The following is a 16,902-nucleotide window of genomic DNA, read 5'->3' on the forward strand; positions in this document are numbered from 1 at the left end:
TGCTCCCCTTGAAGTGGATGTACTGTAGGGTCAGCATCCTGCATTAAGGCAATCCCACCCTTGTTGCCAAATTTGCAGGGATGACAGCACACCTTCAGTAGGTAAGTACCAGATTTATTGGGGAGCAAGTGTGTGGCAGCCTCGCGGCACCTGTACAGGCTCCAACCACCATCACACCCAACAATCCAGAACTTCTGTCAATACCTGGTTACCCGCAAACAAGTAACCTAGATACCACAGTGACGTGAAGAATGGTGGCTGTTTGTGTCTACTTCACCATAAGATAAGGCTTAATAGCGCAACATTCCATCGTTACCTTAAAATGACTAATCGTGTTTTAGAAAATACCAAACCTGTCACTCAGCATTGTATGGTGGGCGTGGTCTAGGTAGGCACAGTCTTCTGAGGTGTTTAGTTTTTCAAGTTGTCTTTATTTGAAGCAAAACACGTTTATACTAAGTTCCAATCAAAGAGAGTGTTACACTGATAACATTTTACAGCATTCAGAACTATCAATAATGACTGATTTCCATAAACCTAATTTTGACATCCTAAAACTTCACAAACAGGCTCAGAAACATGCACAGTTGACTGAAATCATAACAAGTCCAGATGACGAACATCCAGGGGTGGGAACAAAATAAAGGATGGAAAGCAGACGATGGTTACAAAACCAAGGATAAAAGGCAGAGCCACAGGTGGTAAAAGAGGAGCCGTTCCATAAAGACTGTGGAAAGAAGCAGGGAGTCTTAATATCTCTGCAAGGAAAACATGCTAAAAAAGTGAAATCATTTAAAAGGAGCAAAGCAAAATTATAGCACAAATTATAAAATACAAACCATTACTAACAATTTATTAGCTCACAAAACAAAACCAAGCTTTACTTGAATTACTGAAAGCAACATGAAGGAGGAAGTCGAAGAAGGGTGGAGGGGGAGGGATTGTGGTAGTAGAAGCTTTACATTGCATTACAGTCAATGTTCATATTAGTACAACTACAATAGCGCACTACTTACCCAGAGGGTCTCAAGGCGCTGGGGGGGGGGGGGGGGGGGGGGGGATCTGCTACTGCTCGAACAGCCAGGTCTTGAGTTGCTTCCTGAAGGCGAGGTGGTCTTGGGTCAGGCGGAGGTGGGTGGGGAGGGAGTTCCATGTCTTGGCGGCGAGGTAGGAGAAGGACCGTCCCCCTGTGGTGGCTCTACGGATGCGGGGGACGGCGGCGAGGGCGTGGCCGGTCGATCGAAGCTGGCGAATGGGAGCGTAGAAGTTGAGGCGGCTGTTGAGGTATACTGGGCCTTGGCTGTGTAGGGCTTTGTGTGCGTGGGTGAGTAGTCGGAAGGTGATTCTCTTGTTGATCGGGAGCCAATGCAGATCTCTCAGGTGTCCGGAGATGTGGCTGCAACGGGGGATGTCCAGGATGAGTCATGCTGAGGCGTTCTGGATCCGCTGGAGTCTCTTCTGGAGTTTGGCGGTGGTTCCGGGGTAGAGGGTGTTGCCGTAGTCCAGCCGGCTGGTGACGAGGGCCTGGGTGACCGTCTTCCTGGTCTCGGTGGGGATCCACCGGAAGATCTTACGTAGCATGCACAGGATGTTGAAGCACGACGAGGAGACGGCGTTGACACAGCACAGCATCACATTCTCAAGGTGAAAATTCAGGTCTCTGAGGAGGATGTAGTATGGGAACTGTGATCCTACACTTAATGGGGTCGGGGTCAGAGTCATGGCTAGAAAACAAAATAGTCTGTATATATATATATAAATTTCTTTATTCGGCTTTTCACATTGGAAAACCATAAAAGGAACATTTTTAAAAAATACATTTATACAGTATTTACACAAACATACAATGTACAATTCATTGTTCCTTGAAAATTCATACATAAACATTCATAGTGATCTATTCAATCTATTGTGTTAAAACTAAGCCTATATGACTTTTTAAAAGATTTCTTCTGTGTTTCCTAATACATTTCAGGAAGTTTGAGACAATGTAACAAACAAATTCAGAGTCAAGCATTTGGAGGCGAAGCATTGCGGGGCGGTATTGCTTACAACCCCATCGCCTCAAAGTTGGTAAAATCCAGGTTCTCCTGTGTGGGTGATAAAATTTACAGAACATAATAACGTGTATGTTTGATTGTTTTGATTCCCCATCGCATGGATATAAAGGAAGAATCTGGTCCCATCTATTACTTTCGGGGAATGTCACCAATCTGAAGAAAGTGTCCAATCTGAATCTTGTTAGTAACATCCTCTCATATATAGAGAGCTGGAGAGTTAAATACGGTTGAATAAAATATGTTATTTGGACCATATTTGCGTGCAAAACCGAAGGTTTGGATACCTCAGACATCAGTCTCAATGACTCTAAATGACTGAGTGCTAGCTTCTTTAGAGACCTCCTAGAGAGGTTGATCAATGTCTCTGGGTGGAGGTAATAATTCTCCAAACCAAGATCTTTTAGGAAGCTTCTAACGTAGCTGAGCCATTTTACTTTTTGTGACTGATCAAGAGCCATAGTATCTGCTACAATTGTTTTGGTAAAGACGTTTTTGTCCGAGGTCCAAACGCGTCTCCACAACATCAATGGTTGGATCTTTACCAGATCTTTTAGATAGGCTATTCCTAGTTCCAGGTGCAAAGCGTAGATTGATGTTCCTCTCGGGGTTGCTAAAAGGAATCTTAAAAACGTGTTTTCCACTACCTGCAGTGGGCTGGTATCTGTGTGTCCCCATACTCCCGCTCCGTACAAAGCAATGGCCTGACACTTCGCGCTATATATTTTCAGGAGCTCTACTGGTTCTCTCTTGCCTAGTCTCTGGGAGAAACTCATTAAAGCCGCTGTGGATCTTCTGAACAGATGGGATCTTGCCTCCACTGCTGGCTTCCATGACAATTTTTCGTCTACCATGATTCCGAGGTATGGATACTGAGAGGTAACCTCGAGTGTTTGATTATCAAGGTAGATGTCTTTTACGCGCTTTTTTCTAGAAGCAGTGGTCATGACAAACTTTTTTTAATGTTCACTTTCAGGTCAAGTCCGCCCATAAAGGCCGTGTACCTGTTCAGAGCGCGCTGTAATTCTCGCGGTGTGCGTGCGAGGATGACGGCGTCGTCGGCATAGAGCAACGCGGGAATCAGGCGTTGTTTTACTCTTGGGAGGTTCTTGGCCCCCCTCAACATCTCCACCTCCAGTCCGTTGGTATACAACGAGAAGAGGAAGGGGGCCAGGACACAACCCTGCCTGACTCCACGTTCTACTCCGAAAGACGCCGGCAGCTCTCCATTCAGACCGAAGCGCACTCTGGCCGAGGCTCTGGAATAGAGTTCCCTCAGGAAATCTAAGAGGGAGGGATCCACGCCCATTTGCCCTAAAACCGTCCACAGTTTCGTGTGTGAAACACAGTTGAAAGCTGCGGACAGGTCTACATAAACCATATATACCACACTATTCTTTGCCTGCATGTATTTCCCTAATATCAGGCTAAGATTGAGGGCCTGCTCCACCGTTCCGAACCCCTCTCGAAAACCGAACTGGAGGTCCGAGACGATGGCACTATCGTCCGCCCATTGCTGGAGTCGCTCGAGTATTACTCTCCCTACAACCTTTCCTAGCGAGTCCAGCAATGAGATGGGACGGTAGCATTTCACATCCTGGCGGTCCCCTTTTTTAAAAATGGGGACCATGATGGACTTAGTCCAGGAGTTTAAGAGGCCTACATTAGCAGCTGCTGTGCATACTCTAGTGAGGATGGGGGCCCAGAGCTCTACGTTGTATTTGAAGAGGTCTACTGGGACCCCGTCTGGGCCAGGGGCTTTTCCACTCTTACTTGAATCTAGGGCCACCATTATATCATGGATGTCAAAATATAGTGGAATTGGATATTCTACTGTAGGGAAGATATTAACAGGATCGGTGGTGATAGAGGTGTTTTTGAAGATGTTTGTGAAATGAGCGACCCATGTATCTTCATCAATGGCCACTTCAATGTTTGGGCTGGTGTTATCGGTTAAGTACAGAGCTCTAACCGTTCTCCAGAAAACCTCACTGTTTTTTTCAAGTGCACTCGTGTGGAGGTCTTCCCATAGTTTTTTTTTAAGTTCCTCTATTCTTAATTTGCGTGCCTTTACGTATTGTGACCTAAGAAGTTGAATTTGGCCCGCGTCTCTAGGTTTAGTATGTAGTGCCAGTTTTAAATTAGTGAGGGCGACGGTACAAGTATGGTTGAACCATCAACTCTTTGTATGGGTCTTAGATTTAGAATTTACTGTTAGTAATCCCTTGATCTTCTCAAGAATGTGGCCAAAGTTATTTAAGACTTCTTCGTGCGTGGCCGATAAGTCCAGGCACTTATTGATATTGGGGTGAACCTCGGCCACAAGTTTTTTTGTAATTTCATCAGGATTTATTTTTCCCCATTTTATACTATAGCCGTTGCATTTGCCCAAAGATAGATTATTCTGTTCGAGGGTTTTTGCTATCATTGTCTTTTGGGGCTTGTAGTTTTTTAAGATGATGTCTAACTTCAGTGCATTATGATCACTATGGGCCCGATGTAGGTAGGGCGTTACCGATCGGTAACGGCCGAAAATACCGATTTTTGGCCCTTACCGATCGGTAAACAGCCATCGAGATGTAGGGAACCAAAAACATAAAGAATCGGATAGAAAACCGAATCGGAATGAGTACCGAATGGGAAAGAATCCGATACGTACATACCGAAAATCGGATATGTAACGAATCGGAAAAACACCGATTCGGATGCAAAGACCGAATCGGTCCATGTACCGATTCGTTAGTGACACCGAATCGGAAAATCACCGAATCGGTCCATGTACCGAATCGGTACAAAGACCGAATCGGAAAATCACCGATTCGGTCCATGTACCGAATCGTTAGTGACACCGATTCGGAAAATCACCGAATCGGTCCATGTACCGAATCGTTAGTGACACCGATTCGGAAAATCACCGAATCGGTCCATGTACCGAATCGGTACAAAGACCGATTCGGACATGAGCCGAATCGGAAAACATGCCGATTCGTATGAATCGCCGATCGGGAAATTCCCCGATTCCGACAATTGGGGAGATGTAGGGAGGCACAGAAACACCGAAATCGGCTCAAAATCGGTAGAATTCACTCGGTATTTACCATGGATTGCAATCAGGTGGTAACCAACTCCAACCCATATAAACAGTCCCAAAATGCATTGCAACTTGCAGGATGGCAGCTTTCTATGTCATTGCGAGGCGGCTACGGCTACGCTCCACCACCGGAAAGCGCTGTGACTCCTCTGCCCTGGGCTGAGTGGTCGCTCCCCAGTGTCCTCCTGCTGTGGCACTCGGTATCGTTGCTGCTTGCATTTGTTTATATCTGTGCCTAATAATTGCTGCCTGCTGTGTGCCTAGCTGCCTAGCTGCCGCTCTGCTAATTTAGCACTTTTCAATTTAAAAGCGCCGCTTTTTCTCTTAGCGCGTTTCCGCTGTGCTCCCCCCTCCTCCTCCATTTTGTTGGTGTTGTTGTTGTGGTCATCGATAGCCCGCCCCGCCTCCCAGCTGAGACGCCCTCCCACGGACCATTACAGCGCTCCACCACCGGAAAGCGCTGTGACTCGCTCCTCTGCCCTGGGCTGAGTGGTCGCTCCCCAGTGTCCTCCTGCTGTGGCACTCGGTATCGTTGCTGCTTGCATTTGTTTATATCTGTGCCTAATAATTGCTGCCTGCTGTGTGCCTAGCTGCCTAGCTGCCGCTCTGCTAATTTAGCACTTTTCAATTTAAAAGCGCCGCTTTTTCTCTTAGCGCGTTTCCGCTGTGCTCCCCCCTCCTCCTCCATTTTGTTGGTGTTGTTGTTGTGGTCATCGATAGCCCGCCCCGCCTCCCAGCTGAGACGCCCTCGCCCCTCCCCCTCCACCATCCATATATGACAGTAGTTCCCGCGCGCAGCGTTCACGTGCAGCGTTCGCGCCCAACCCGCGCCGAAGGTGCGCCAAAGGTAAGCCCGTCCGCGCCTGGACCGCGCCCAGCGCCAGACCCCCTGCCCCTCTCGCCGCCCACCCCCCCCGCATTACCTACGATGCCGCCACCCTCCTAGCCCGTAACCCCGGCCGCGCCCCCACCTGCGTCCAAGCCGTTCCTGGACGCACCCATGGACCTTTCTCCTGCTACTCCTGCAAATTCAGCAGCACCGACAACATCTCCGCTACGACCACAACACAGATTCCCGACCCCAACCACCTAGAATGCATCCTTCTCAACACCCGCTCGGTCCATAGGCACGCCATTGACCCCTGGAACCTACTAGACACCATCTCTCCTGACGTCGCCTTCCTAACGGAAACATGGATGAACGCTTCCTCCGCCCCTGACATCGCCATCGCCATCCCTGATGACTATAAGATCACACGCAAGGACCGCACCGACCATACAGGAGGTGGAATCGCTATCGTCCATAAGAAAACAATCCGCATCTCAACCAGCTCTGATGCCAACCTCGCCAACTCCGAACACCTTCACTTCCAGATCCACATTGACCCCAAGACCACACTCAGAGGCACCCTCCTTTACAGACCACCAGGACCACGCGCAAAATTCAGTGAAGACATCACGGACTTCATCATCCCACACGCGCTCCCCTCCAAAGACTACATCCTTCTGGGAGACCTCAACTTTCACCTTGAAAAGATCAGCGACCGCAACTCCGCCACCCTCTTAGACAACCTCGACAACCTCGGACTTAAACAACTGGTCACTTCCCCCACCCACATCGCAGGTCACACTCTCGACCCCATCTTCACCTCCAGCAACCATGTCTCCTTCAGCCACACTACGGATCTCCTCTGGACTGACCACAGCTGCGTTCACTTCACCTACAACAAGCCGAAACCCATCATCCACCTCCAACCAACTCTACAAAGAAACTGGAACAAAATCACCACAGAACAGATCTCCACATCGCTCCTTCAAACCTCCCCAGCCCTCTCTTCTAACGCCAACGAAGCCGCCTCCAACCTCACCCTTTGGTTATCCCACACCGCCGACACCTTAGCACCACTGAAAAAACGTCAACACAAACTTGGCATCAAGAAGGCCGCATGGTTCAACGACGACCTCAAGAAGTCCAAGAAAGTATGCCGCTCCCTTGAAAAGGCCTGGAAAAAAGACCCATCCACCAGCAACAAGGACGCCTTCAAAAGCGCCATCCGTACTCACCACCAACTGATCCGAAAAGCCAAGAAAACAGCACTCAAAGATCGACTTGACAACAACGCCCACAACAGCAAGGAACTTTTCAACAAATCCCTCGACCCCTCACAATCTGGCTTCCGAGCCAAACACAGCACTGAGACCGCCCTCATCGCAGCAACAGACGACATTAGAACTCTGCTGGACAATGGAGACACAGTCGCCCTCATCCTCCTCGACCTCTCTGCAGCCTTCGACACAGTCTGCCACAGCACCCTTTTACAACGCCTCAGAAACATCGGAATCCAAGGAAAGGCACTGGAATGGATCACTTCGTTCCTCACCGGAAGAACCCAGAGAGTCCGCCTCCCACCTTTCAAATCCGAGGCCACCAAAGTCATCTGCGGCGTACCACAAGGATCCTCACTCAGTCCCACCCTCTTCAACGTATACATGAGCCCCCTTGCGGCCATCGCCCGCCAACACAACCTCAACATCATCTCTTACGCGGATGACACTCAACTGATCCTATCTCTCACCAAGGACCCCAGCACCGCCAAAACTAACCTACACGAAGGAATGAAAGAAGTCGCCGAATGGATGAAACAAAGCCGTCTGAAACTGAACTCAGACAAAACAGAAGTCCTCATCTTAGGTAAATCCCCCTCTGCATGGGACGACTCCTGGTGGCCGGAAGCCCTCGGAAATGCACCCATCCCGACAGACCACGCACGTAACCTTGGCGTCATCCTGGATTCTTCACTCTCAATGAACAAACAAGTCAGCGCCGTATCCTCTTCCTGCTTTAACATTCTTCGCATGCTCAGAAAAACATTTCGCTGGATCCCCTCCGAAACAAGGAAAACAGTCACCCACGCTCTAGTCACGAGCCGACTGGACTACGGAAACACCCTATACGCAGGTACCACCGCTAAACTCCAGAAGAAACTACAACGTATCCAAAATGCCTCAGCCAGGCTCATATTAGACATCCCACGCAACGAACACATCTCTGGCCACCTTAAAGACCTCCACTGGCTACCCGTCAATAAGAGGATTACTTTCCGACTGCTTACCCACGCACACAAATCACTCTACGACATCGGACCAGATTGCCTCAACTCTCGACTGTCCTTTTACACCCCCTCCCGACAACTTCGCTCTTCCAGCCAAGCCTTCGCCACTGTACCTCGCATCAACAAGACCACCATGGGAGGCAGATCCTTCTCATACCTGGCTGCCAAAACATGGAACTCACTCCCCGCTTACCTACGCCTCACCCAGAATCACCTAGCGTTCAGAAAGCAGCTTAAAACGTGGATTTTTGACAAATAATCCTCCTCCCCTTCCTAAGCGCCTTGAAACCCTCTGGGTACGTAGTGCGCTATATAAATGCTATGACTTGACTTGACTTGAATGGCTAAGAAATGAACAGGTCTACAGACAGAGGATAACCCTGTTCATGCTCACAGAGGCAGAGATACTACAGAGATACAGGCTGGACTCTGACACCATACTTGAGCTCATCAGGGATCTCAAACCATTCTTGGACCACCACACCCCAAGGGCACACGCCATCCCTGCGCACGTCCAGGTGCTATGCAGCCTACACCTGCTAGCGTCTGGCAGCTATCAAAGTGGAGTTGCAGCAGCAGGAGGGGTGAGCCAGAGCAGCCTGTCAAGGTTCTTCCACACATTCCTTGACGCCATGATAGACAGGATGGACCAATACATCTCTTTCCCTGCAACCCACGCAGAACTGCTACAAACCAAAGCTGACTTCTACCAGATGGCACAATTTCCCCAAATCATCGGTTGCATAGATGGCACGCACATTCCGATTTGCCCACCAGCGGACACCGAATACATATACCGCAATCGCAAGTCTACAAACACCATCAACGTGCAGGTGATCTGCAATGCAAAGTGCACCATCACAGACCTGGTAGCAAAATTTCCAGGGAGTACCCATGACTCCTATATATTCCAACAGAGCGGCATATATGCACGGCTGATGGCTGGCGAATTTGGAGAAGGATACCTCCTAGGTGAGACACATCATCAGACCCCCATAACACATAGTAGGTAGGTGGAATACATGTATGCATGTGTCTAATGTGACCCCTTTCTCTTCCAGGCGACAGTGCATATGCCCTCCGCTCATTCATACTCACCCCCTACCTCAACCCCTCCACACCCAGCCAAAGGAGGTATAACCGGGCCCACATACGCACAAGGAATGTTGTCGAACGGACCTTTGGCATCTGGAAAAGTAGATTCAGATGCCTGCACAAGAGTGGAGGTGCAAGGCAGTATACCCCCATCACCTGCTGCAAGATCATAGCTGTATGTGCAATGTTACACAACCTTGCGGTGAAGAAGGGCACTGAGGTGGAGTTGTCTGACTACGAGGACCATGACGACGACGAAGCTGTGCCACTGACACAGCCAGCTGGGGTGTGTACGCCAAGTGATGGCAGATACAGACGTGAGGAGATCACTGAGAACTATTTCTGACTGAGTACAGATGCAAAGACAGCTAAATGTTGATTGGAAAAAACAAAATTTAATAGTGTTGCAACACAGTTACAGCACTGATGTGCAACAAAAAATGGTGTATGGTAAATGAAATAAAGTCCAAGGTACTGGTTGCCTCACCCGCCCTTGCAAGGCTACTTCTTTGCCCGCTTGCCAGACCCACTGGGGTGTCCCTCAGCCCCCTCTGAATGCCCAGCAGCATCAGCGGAGCGCCTGGTGCTCCTCCGTGGCTCAGACGCAGCGCTGGCCGGGCTGCTGCGGCTGCTGCTGTCCCCAGCATCACCCAGGTCCAGGGCAGGATTGGAGGCGGTGTTTGAAATTATCATGGCCTCCATAGCCGTGGTGATCCTGGCCATCCCCCTAGTAAGCTCAGCCGTATGCTGACTAAGGACAGATTCCTGGTTGGCGCTGCGATGGCACAGTTGTGCCGTCGCCGCTGCAAGGCGGCCCATGGCGCGGTTCAGCACCCGGGCATCCCGCCTGCGCACCAGCTCATGCTCCTCCTGTCTGCTACTTGAGTGGGTGATGGCAGTGGTCAGCCTGCCTAACCCTGCTGCCACCTCCTTGTTCGATTCCACGACGGCCTGGAATCCCTTGACCAACTCTCCCATCTGCATGTTGTGCTGCAGGAGCTGGCGTTGGCAGGCCATAGTGGATCTTGCCTGTTGCCTCTGAATTTTCACCATCTGTCCCTCCAGGCCCAGGAATACACTGCCCTCCCGTGCTGGTGCAGCAGTGGTGGTGATGGTACGGCGCCGGGCACTGCTGCTTCCGGCCTGCTGAGTGGGCTGGGGTGCCACTGGTGGGGGTGTGAAGCTGGCCGGTCTCTGAGCCCCTGCTCCCAGGACAGGTTGAACAGGTGGCAAGGCCACGGTTGTGGCAGGAGCTGGTGTAGGCGGAATGGTGTCCCTTGTAGGGGAGTTCTCTGGGGAGAACTGCAAGGGGGGTGTGCTGGCCATTACTGGGGAGTGCAGTGCATCGAAGTCAATGACCAGGACTCCCTCCATACCTAGCCCTGGGGTGTCTCCTTCCTCCTCCTCCTCCTGGCCAGCCTGGCTGGTGCTCGGCCCTGCGACTGCAGTGTCGGACGGTGCTGCTCCCTCTGATGCCACTGTTGTTCCGCCTGATGGGGCCCCTAGGTACAAAGAAGCATTTGTAAACTGAGTGCCGATGTATTACAGTCAGTACAATTTTAGCATTCCACATGTCCTTGCATCTCCTTACACTGTGTCACACTGTTTCCTGTCTTGTGATTCTGCACTGCCATATTTAGCTAACTTCTGCTGACTACATGTACCATGATGCTTGTCTCTTGTATGTTGGTGACAGTACTGTGCTGGGGTTTGCCTATGCATTGTGTCTAATGGGGAGGTGTCTGGTAGGGTGTGTCATGATGCGCATGCTTCTTACCTGTAGCTGTTGCTCTCGCAGAGCTGTCCAGGGTCCCGATTCCACTGACACTCTCCCTCTCAATGGTGCTGGAGACCAGGTCCTCCAGCTCGGTGAGGGGTGGCGCCGGGTTCCTGCCTCCTCCAGTGCCTCCAGCCTGCCTCTGTATCTCAGCCATCTTCCTCTTAGTGAGGCTGCGGATGTCGTAGAATCTCTTTTTCAGTTCTTCTACAGACCTGGTGGTGACACCCGCAGCATTCACCTTCTGGGCGATGTCGGCCCAGATTCTCCTCTTGGTGCTGTCTGGCACGTTGAGGGACAGCTTGCCAAACAGCTGGCGGTGCACCCTCACCACCTCCTCGACCAGCACCTGAAGTTCGGTGGTGGTGAACTTCGGCTTCCTCTTCTGGGAGGACTTCTGGCTTTCTGACTGCTCTGCCATGTTCTCCAGTTCAGTTGGCAACCTCCTACTCCCACTGCTGCTAACTGTGAGTGTTGAGCTCAGGCTGGCTCTCCAGAAACTTCTTAATTAGCTGCACCTGCCAGTGTTGCCACTCCCTGTTTGGGTGGGGGAGGGGGAGCCACCTCATTGGCTGAATCGGCGTTTGCCGAATCGGCTTTTACCGATTCGGTAATATCCGATTCGGTAAAATCCGATTCGGTATTATCCGATTCGGTAAAAGCCGATTCGGTTCCTTCAATGCATTCCTATGGGCTTTTTCGCCATGGGTGTGTTTTCATGGCTACGAATCTCTGATTGCCGAATCGGATTTTACCGAATCGGCTTTTACCGAATCGGTGTTCGCCGATTCGGGACTATCCGATTCGGTGGTAGCCGAATCAGTAAATTCCGATTCGTTGTTAGCCGATTCGGTACTTTCCGATTCGGACCGTGCCGAATCGGAACGTACCGATTCTCATTACCGATGCCGACCGATTCGGTTTTCATTCGCTTTTTTTTCCCTACATCTCGTTTTCCGATTTCAGAATACCGATTCGGCCCGCCTCGGTATTTTAAAATCGGAAAATCGCGTTTACCTACATCGGGCCCTTAATGAATTGGCTATAACCTGAAAGGCTCGAGACGTCCGCGACAGCCCCAGAGACAGCTTGATATAATCTACTGTCGTTTGGTAGCCTCCTCCGATATAGGTAGGATTCAGGGTGTTTTGGTCTGGATTTAGGGTGTTAGCTATTTCAAGATCCAGATCGAGAAGTAGGTTATTCAAGGCATTTCCCACCTTTGTGTGGGTAAAATGCACTAGTGGTGCACCAGATTCATCAACAATCCCGCAACGGGCTGATTTTATCAACGGGCAAGGATGAAGATTAAAGTCCCCTCCCCGCAAGAGATGAGTTACCCCATTTCCTCGCTTCATCCGATGGGGGTGGATTAGCTTCTCCTGAACATCTTGTAGGAGACACAAAAATTGGTCATCCTCCAAGTTGTTATAGGAGTTGACCAGGGTAATCGTTTCCTTATCCTCGAAGGAGAGCGAGAGAATTTGAAAATTTGGGTCAGAGTGATCGTTGGTCACTCTAAGAGGTTTTATGGTATTTGCAATGTATGTTGTTAACCCACCTTTGGGTCTACCTGCTAAGCTTCGAACGGCTGGGACGAAGTACGTTTTATATCCCATGAGGTGGAGCTCAGTTGTGGTCCACGTCTCTTGGAGGCAAATTATTTTAAATGATTTTAAGAACTGGTGCGCTGTCCCATCCTCTACCTCACCTAGAATTCCTTACCTCCTGAGGCGGAAGCCGGGAGAATTGTTTGCTGCTAATATTTTAAATTGCACTGTGTGATTGTGATTTTAAAACTTCTTATTTGCGCTTTACCCACTGGCACCACCGCGCTGTAGTATCTAAGGCTACCGTGGGTCATTGGTTTGGGTTGCCGCCACCCTCGGCACGCTGAGGCCACGCCCACCAATACTTAGGCCACGCCCCCTTTTAACATCCGGGTATTTTAGTGCGTGCTGACTCGCGAGCGCGACCTAGAATTCCTTACCTCCTGAGGCGGAAGCCGGGAGAATTGTTTGCTGCTAATATTTTAAATTGCACTGTGTGATTGTGATTTTAAAACTTCTTATTTGCGCTTTACCCACTGGCACCACCGCGCTGTAGTATCTAAGGCTACCGTGGGTCATTGGTTTGGGTTGCCGCCACCCTCGGCACGCTGAGGCCACGCCCACCAATACTTAGGCCACGCCCCCTTTTAACATCCGGGTATTTTAGTGCGTGCTGACTCGCGAGCGCGACCTAGAATTCCTTACCTCCTGAGGCGGAAGCCGGGAGAATTGTTTGCTGCTAATATTTTAAATTGCACTGTGTGATTGTGATTTTAAAACTTCTTATTTGCGCTTTACCCACTGGCACCACCGCGCTGTAGTATCTAAGGCTACCGTGGGTCATTGGTTTGGGTTGCCGCCACCCTCGGCACGCTGAGGCCACGCCCACCAATACTTAGGCCACGCCCCCTTTTAACATCCGGGTATTTTAGTGCGTGCTGACTCGCGAGCGCGACCTAGAATTCCTTACCTCCTGAGGCGGAAGCCGGGAGAATTGTTTGCTGCTAATATTTTAAATTGCACTGTGTGATTGTGATTTTAAAACTTCTTATTTGCGCTTTACCCACTGGCACCACCGCGCTGTAGTATCTAAGGCTACCGTGGGTCATTGGTTTGGGTTGCCGCCACCCTCGGCACGCTGAGGCCACGCCCACCAATACTTAGGCCACACCCCCTTTTTTACTACTCACACCCTACTTAACATGTGCCTTTTCCGGAAGCGCAGCGGACGAGCGCAGCGGGCGCGCCGTTTGCGCGCCGAAGGCGCGCCTAAGGCAAGCCCGTCTGCGCCCGTCCGCGACCAGACTGCGGCCGGGGCCAGATATGCTGCCGAAAACGGAACATTTGGTGGACAGATAACATGGTCAGGTGAGGACCTAAAGGCATTCAACCTACCATCCAATTGTTGCCCTCACTCTATAGACCCAGCAACCTTTGACCCCGTCCAAACTTGTAGCAATTGCGGGATAACGTTTGATAGCGCTGCCCCCGCAATACACCCCAACCCTAAATCCCCTCCTCAAACTAACCTCAGGGCGGGCCTACTAAACTGTAGATCCCTCGTCAAACACACAGATGAGGTCTGGCTCTTATTAGAAGAGCAGGATTGGGATATCCTGTTCCTAACTGAAACATGGATCAAAGAGGACAACCTGACCTCTATCGCTCTTGCTATCCCTCCGGGATTTAAAATATGCCTCGCCAACCGGCATGGGACAAAAAGAGGCGGTGGCGTAGCTATTATTTTCAAAGACCATCTAGTACTGACATCCTCGGCTGCCACGGCTATCCAAGGAATTGAAGGTCTTCACTTCTGCTTCCAAGTGAGCCCTCAGCTCTCACTAGCAGGACTAGTGATATATCGCCCCCCGGCCAGCGCGGACCCCATTCTAATTACCCTATTAGACACAATAGTGCAGAGCTCACTCCTCCACCCCCTTTTTTTAGTGGTAGGTGATTTTAATATCCACATGGATAAAGCAGACTGCGCTATGGCAGAGATGCTCCGAACAACGTTAGACGCGGCCGGCCTCAGATTGATCAATGAAGGCCCCACACACACTGGGGGCCATACTATTGATCTCATCTTTGCTAATATCAAGGATGTGCGGCCTGAAAAACCTCTCCCTTTGATATGGTCAGATCACTCACTTGTCCCATTCACTCTGAACATTCGAAGCGTTACCAAGGCGTCAAGTAAATGCTTCTTTATGAAAAGACAATGGAAAAAACTGACCCCTGAGGCTATGCTCCCGGTGCTGGCGCAAACCGCCCCCCCCTTGACAAATAATCCCAATATGGATGCTATACTACTCAATGAATGGATAGGAGGGATGGTTTCTTCTATCGCCCCAGCCTCTCGGGCTTTATCAAAAAGAGAATCCCCCTCAGCCCCCTGGTTTACGCAGGAACTTAGGGAGGAGAAAGCGGCTTGTAAAAAACTGGAAAGACTCTGGAGAGAAAACTACGGTTTAGATGAAAAAACTAGATATAAGGAAGCATCAAAAAAATTCCGGAAAGCCATTAGGAATAATAAAAAGCGCTTCTACGCAGACTCGATTATGCAGGCAGAACAGTCCAGCAAACAAGTTTTTAAAGTAGTACAGTCCTTCCTCAAACCTCAATGCATTGAAAGAGAGGTGGTTCCCACACCATTACTTTGCGAGCAAATTTCAGAATACTTCGATCATAAAATTAAGAAAGTATACGACTCCTTTGGCCCAGTAATATATACTGTGAAACAGGACACAGCGAACAATGGCGAGACAGGAGAAACCCTCACCCAGTTCGCGCACATCCCTCTGAATGAGGTGAGGCAAGAACTCAGCTGCTGTAAATCCGGCTCCCCTGATGACCCCTGTCCGGCTAAACTATGGAGCACCATAGCGGACTCTATAGCGCCCACACTTCAAAGTATCTGGAATTCTTCCATCACGTCAGGAACCTTCCCAGACGTCTGGAAGCATGCCACTCTCCTTCCCCTAAAGAAAAAACTAAACGGGGACCCAGATGACCTCACGAATCTCCGCCCAATATCCCTTCTAGCCGCCCCGGGAAAAATGCTGGAAAAAGTGATACAACGCCAATTGAGTAAATTTGTGGAAACCAACAACATTCTCCATGAAACTCAATCTGGCTTTCGGCCCGGTTTCAGCACAGAAACAGCGCTCCTAGAGGTAGCCGAGTCAGTGAGGTGGTCGATGGATGCAGGAAGTTCAGCTATGCTGGTACTCCTGGATCTGTCGGCCGCCTTCGATACGGTGGACCACGCCAGATTACTCAGCCGGCTGGCAGAGATAGGCATTCAAGATAATGCGTTGAGGTGGATAAACTCCTATCTTTCTCAGAGAACGCAGAAGGTGGCACTTGGGACGATTTCTTCCTCACCTAAAACCCTTAACTGTGGAGTCCCGCAGGGCTCGGCCCTCAGCCCTCTCTTATTCAATATCTATCTGGCCCCCCTCTTTACGCTAATTGCCAACTGGGGTGTTAAGGCAATTTCTTATGCCGACGACACCCAGTTGGTATTTCCCTACTCTGAGATGACACAGGAATCTTTCGCAAACTTTAAAGGCTGTCTCCAGGACATTGCTCACTGGATGAATACTAACAAACTAAAACTAAATGCCAATAAAACCGAAGTTATCTTTTTCGGTAAGGGTCCCACCCCCGCCCCAGAGCTATGGTGGCCGGTGGAGATGGGCCCCCCCCCCTTGCCCAGTAACTCGGCAAAAAACCTTGGAGTGAGATGGGATGATAAAATGTCTTTTACTTCCCATATCCAACAAGTGGTTGGTTGCTGTTTAAGTAAATTAAGAAACCTCCGAAAATTCCTTAAACTTCTACCAGAGAGCTGCAAAAAAATGGTAGTCCATGCAACTGTCACCTCTCGGCTGGACTATGCCAATGGTCTATACCTGGGCCTCCCAAAATTCCTAATCCATAAACTGCAGGTAGCTCAAAATGCGGCTGCAAGGCTGTTACTGCGAATTCCTTTCAAGCAGTCAGTCTCTCCGCATCTTCGAACCCTGCACTGGCTCCCTGTGGCTAATCGGATAAAATTCAAAGCTCTGACGCTTGCGTTCAGATCTTTGCATGGCTCCTGCCCACTTTACCTAAAAAAACGCCTGCCAAGGTATTCCCAAAGCCGTGCATTACGGTCAAACGACCGTGTCCAACTGGTCGTTCCACGAGCAAAAAAGGCACGCCTTGGCGGTCG

Source organism: Lissotriton vulgaris, chromosome 1_1, assembly GCF_964263255.1.
Source record: "Lissotriton vulgaris chromosome 1_1, aLisVul1.2, whole genome shotgun sequence".
NCBI classification, from domain to species: Eukaryota; Metazoa; Chordata; class Amphibia; order Caudata; family Salamandridae; genus Lissotriton; species Lissotriton vulgaris.